Source organism: Loxodonta africana, chromosome 1, assembly GCF_030014295.1.
Source record: "Loxodonta africana isolate mLoxAfr1 chromosome 1, mLoxAfr1.hap2, whole genome shotgun sequence".
Lineage (NCBI taxonomy): Eukaryota > Metazoa > Chordata > Mammalia > Proboscidea > Elephantidae > Loxodonta > Loxodonta africana.
In genome coordinates this window covers 86117052-86122936 of record NC_087342.1, presented here as the reverse complement: position 1 = coordinate 86122936, position 5885 = coordinate 86117052, and positions in this window count along the sequence as shown.

Genomic DNA, 5885 nt, shown 5'->3' with positions numbered 1-5885 from the left:
CAACACAATGACTCAAAGGAATCAATTCTTCTTCTGTCTTCCATATTCACTGTCCAGCTTTCACATGCATGTGAGGCAACTGAGAACGCCATGTCTTGGATCTGGTGCACCTTAGTCCTTAAAGTGACAGCTTTGTTTTTGAGCACTTTAAAGAGGTCTTTTGCAGGGGATTTGCCCGATGCAATATGTCTTTTGATTTTTTAACTGTTGCTTCCATGGGCATTGATTGTGGATCCAAGTAAAATGAAATCCTTGACAACTTCAGTCATTTCTCCTTTTATCATGATTCTGCTTATTTGTCCAGTTGTGAGGATTTTTGTTTTCTTTATGTTGAGGCATAATCCACACTGAAGGCCATGGTCTTTGATCTTCATCAGCAAGTACTTCAAGTCTTTTTCACTTTCAGCAAGTAAGGTTCATTCAACTGCGTATCGCAGGCTATTAATGAGTCTTTCTCCAATCTTGATGCTATGTTCTTCTTCATATAGAGCAGTTTCTCAGATTTTGTAAACTGTGTTATATCAGTTGACTGAGTTGTCCCATAAGACTATGGCCCTAAAATTTCAAACCCAGAAAACCAATCTTGGAATACGTTTGATTATGTCTGAGCAGTATCCTTATTTGTGTATCTATGTCTTCCATGAATATATGTGCCTGTACCCACATATTTGTGTTTACATATACCTATATACGCTTCTGGAGCCCTGGTAGCATAGTGGTTAAGCATTTGGCTGCTAACCAAAAGGTTAGAAGTTCAAATCCACCAACCACTCCTTGGAAACCCTATGGGGCAGTTCTACTCTGTCCTATAGAGTCACTATGAGTTGGTATTGACTCAACAGCAATGGGTTTGGTTTGATACTAGTTATAGATGCTTCTTTCTGTTCTTACTTACGTATACACCTGTAAGTATCCATAAACCAATATGCCTATACCCATCCATATGTGCTCAGACATTCATTTTTACTTTGGTTGTGCTATGGCCACTACATACACATTCAGTGTCACTTTTCCCATTGCCAAAAATAATAGGTTCCCTCCACAGTAACATTGGGCTCCATACAACTATTCTTATAAAAAAGAGATCATACAATACCTGTCGTTACATGTGATTAGTTTATTTCACTTAGCATTATGCCCTCCAGGTCCATCCATGTTGTTGTTTATATTTGCATAGTGTTCCATTGTATGTATGTACCACAATTTGCTTATCCATGATGGGCACTTTGGTTGTTTCCATTTATTTGTTATTGTTAATAAAGCAGCAATGAAGTAGGTTTGCATATGTCTGTTCATGTCATTATTTTTAGGTCTCTAGAATGTATACCTAAGAGTGGGATTGCTGGATCATATAATAGTTCTATATCTAGTTTTCTCAGAAAGCATCATACAATTTTACATAGTTATTGCACCATTTACAAACCCACTAGCAATGAATAAGGGTTGAAATTTCCTCACATTCTCCCCAACATTTGTTGTTATCTTTTTTTTTTTTCTATCAGCACCATTTTAGCTGGGGTAAGGTGGAATCTCATTGTAGTTTTGATTTGTATCTCTCTAATTGCTTCTGCAGTCTGATATTGATCAAACATGAAATCAAGATGCACTGATAATTACTGGTGATTGGAATGCAAAAGTTGGAAACAAGGACTAGTAGTTGGAAAATATGGCCTTGGTGATAGAAACAACACTGGAGATCACATCATAGAATTTTGCAAGACCAAGGACTTCTTCACTGCAAATATCTTTTTTCAACAACATAAACAGTGACTATATACGTGGACCTCACTAGTTAGAATAAACAGGAATCAAATTGACTACATCTGGGGAAAGAGATGATGGAGAGTCAGAGACAACATGATGTTATAGACAGAAGCACCACGCCATCTCTCTGCAGGAAAGACCTGAAAAACTAAGCAAAACAGATACAAACATCAATCCTGGAAAACTAAGTACCATATGAAGGAATGAAGAACTCAATCAAGTCCTGAATGGAATAACAAACTGACAGAGAAGAGAGAATGAGGAGAGCTACAGAGTGGAGGTCCTATAAGAGCTAATGTGGCCAGATTTGCCATCTTGGGCTACAGCCACCAGAGAACTCAGACAGGGAGTATGGGAAGGCAAATTTACAGAGCTTCCAACAGAAGACATAGCACCTGTTAACCAGGGATACAAGCTTTCCCACCCCACACCCTTCTTTCCTAAACTAGGTCTCCACTGCTTGCCAATGGGCCACAGTCATTTGGCCAGAAAGATACCAGTTCACTGCTGCCTAGATTTGCTGTCTTGGACCTCAGCCACCAAGGATTGTGGACAGGGAGTATGGGAAGGCAAATCCACAAAGCTCACAGCAGGAGACAGAACACCCAGTAACCAGGGATACACGCTTTCCCACCTCCATGCTTCTTCCCTCTACGCAGCCTCCGCTGGTTGCCAATGGGCTGTGGTTGCTCAGCCAGAGAAAGACTAGCTCATTGCCATCAGGGTCCATGCCACTCCCACCAATGTCATTTTTTCATGCCACAAACTACCCATCACTGCCCCTCCACCCCCGCTGGATCCGCCCTGCAGCACCATAACTGAGTGACCAGCACTGTCCACCTGGACAATATGGTCAGAAGTATCGTACCCACAGGTGAGGAAGCAACAAAACACATCCAGGCCGCCTGCCCAGATAGAACCAAATAAAACAAAAAAGCAGGATGAAACAAATCTACAATCGATAAATGAAGGAAATAGTTCCTGAATGTCCTGGAGACAGCAGGCAACATCAAAGCATTAAAAAACAGGAGAGAATGGCTACAGAAAGCAACAAAAATAAAATACCAGATGATCTGGTAGAAGAAAAGGCACTGGAACTACCTGATAGGGAATTCAGAACTCTAATATTCAGGGTTCAACAAAGATGAAGGAAAACACGTACAAAAATAAGTTAAAAAAATCATGAAAAGACAGACAAAATAATGGAAGAAATCAGGAAAATAATACAGGAACAAAATGTTAAAATAAATAAACAACTAGCAATCATACAAAACAGCAGTTAGAAACCCAGAAGATAAACAAGATTTCAGAAAAGGACAGCCTCATAGAAGGTTTTAACAGCAAATTTGAAACAACGGAAGACAGGATCAATGAAATTGAAGACAAATCCTTGGGTACCACTTTGAGAAAAAATCAGAGAAAAGAGTGAAAAGAAATGAAGAAACTCTGAAAACGATGTAGGATACAAATAAAAGCAATAATTTGTGTGTGATCAGAGTTGCAGAACAGGGGAGAAAACAGAAAACACAGAAAGGATTATTGAAGATTTGCTGATAGAAAAGTTCTCTGATATCATGAAAGATGAAAAGTCGACTATCCAAGAAGCTCAATGAACCCCATATAGGATAGACAGCAAAAGAAAAACACCAAGACATATCATAGTCACACTCACTGAAACCAAAGAAAAAGAAAGAATCCTGAGAGCAGCTATATTAAAATGAAGTCACATACAAAATGGAAACAAGACTAAGCTCTGATTACTCGGAAGAAACCATGCAGACAAGAAGGTGATGGGGTGACGTATATAAAATCTTGAAAGAAGAAAAATTTCCAACCAAAAAAAAATATATCCAGCAAAACTCTCACTCAAATATGATGGGGAAATTAGGGCATTTCCAGATAACAGAAGTTAAAGGAATATGTAAAAACCAAACCAAACTTACAAGAATAATTAAAGGGAGTCCTTCAATTAGAGAACCAACTTCAGACAACAACCTAAATCTAGCACATAAGACAACATCAGCCAGTTACCAACCTAGACAATGAACTCTTAAGGATAAAATAAAACTAAAGAATTTATAACAGGGAACCAGAGACGTCAATCTGTAAATGACAACAATGTCAGAACAATAAAACATGGAATAAACAATGTGTGTGTAGAACTTTCAAACGGAGAGGAAGTCAAGGTTTTACCAAGTGATAAAAGACTGGATTATACTTAGGAAGATACAGGTAAATATCAAGGCAACCACAAAGAAAGTTAACAAACCTATTCATCAAAATAAAGAAGGAAAAAGTAAAGTCTCAGTAAACACAAAATCTACAAAAATGAAAGAAAGGAAAAAAAATACACAAAGTGAATTCAGCACAGAAGCGTAAGAGGAACAAAGAAAATGTCAGCACCACAGAAAAAAAGAGCACTACAAATCGACAGCAATAAATTCACACCTATCAAAAATCACACTGAACATAAAAGCCTTAAATGCAACTATAAAGAGACAGAGAGTGACAGAATGGATAAAAACAAGAAAAAATAAAAAACAGAGCACATCAATATGCTGTCTACAAGAGACACACCTTAGACAAAAAGACATAAATTTATTAGAAATCAAAGGATGAAAAAATATATATTAAGCAAACAGCTACCAAAAGAGAGCAGAAATGGCAATACCAATTTCAGACAAAATAGACTTTAACACAAATTCCACCATGAAAGACAAAGCAGGGCATTATATAATGATTAAAGAGACAATCCACCACAAAGATATAACCATAATAAATATATATGTCCACAGTGAAAGTGCTCCAAAATACATAAAGCAAACTCTAACAGTACTGAAAAGAGAAATAGTTTCACAATAATAGTAGAAGACTTCAACTCACTACTCTCAGTAAAGGCCAGAACATTTAGAAAGAAACTCAACAAAGATACAGAAGATCTAAAGACCACAATCAACCAACTTGACCTCATAGACTTATATAGAACACTCCACCCAACAGCAGCAAAGTACACTTTCTTTTCCAATGCCCATGGAACAGTCTTCAGAATACACCACACCATAGGCCACAAAGCAACACTCAACAAAATCCAAATCATTGAGATAATACAAAGTATCTGATCATAACACCATCAAAGTAGAAATTAATAACAGGAAGAGCAAGGAAAAAAAATAAAATGCATGGAAACTGAATAACACCCTGTTTAAAAACCACTGGGTAATAGAAGAAATCAAAGATGGAATAAAAAAAATTCCTAGAATCAAGCAAAAATGAAAACATGCCATACCTAACCATTTGGGACACAGCAAAGGCAGTATTCAGAGGTCAATTCACAGCAAAAGATGCACACTTCACAAAAGAAGAAAGGGATAAAATCAAAAATTACCTATGCAACTCGAACAATGGAAAGGCAACAGCAAAAGAAGATGACAGCCACCAGAAGAAAGGAAATAAAGATCAGAGCAGAAGTAAATGATAAAGAGAATAGAAAAACAATAGATAGAATCAACAAAACCAAAAGTTGGCTCTTTGAAAGGATCAAAAAATCAACTAACTATTGGTCAAATTGATAAAAGAAAAAACAGGAGAGGAAGCAAATAACCCAAATAAGAAATGACATGGGGACATTACAATAAACTCGACTGAAATGAAAAGGATCATAACACAGTGCTATGAAAAACTGTACTCCAACAAACTTGAAAACCTAGAGGAAATGGACAAATTTCTAGAAATACACTACCTAGCCAAACGATGCAAACTGAAGTTGAAAATCTGAACAGATCCATAGCAAGAAATTTTCAATTTCACGGTAATAAAAAAAATCTCCCAGCCAAAAAAAAGCCCTGACCCAGATGTCTTCCCTGGAGAATTCTATCAAAATTCACAGAAGATATTACACCAGTACTACTCAAACTATTTCAGAACATAGACATGGAAGGGATACTTCCAAATTCATTTCATGAAGCCAGCGTAATGCTGATACCAAAACCAGGCAAAGATACCACAAAAAAGAAAATCACAGCCCAAAATCTCTCATGAATGGGGATGAAAAATTTTCAACAAAATCCTTGCCAATAGAGTTCAGCATCGTATCAAAAAAATAATACCTCACGACCAAGTGG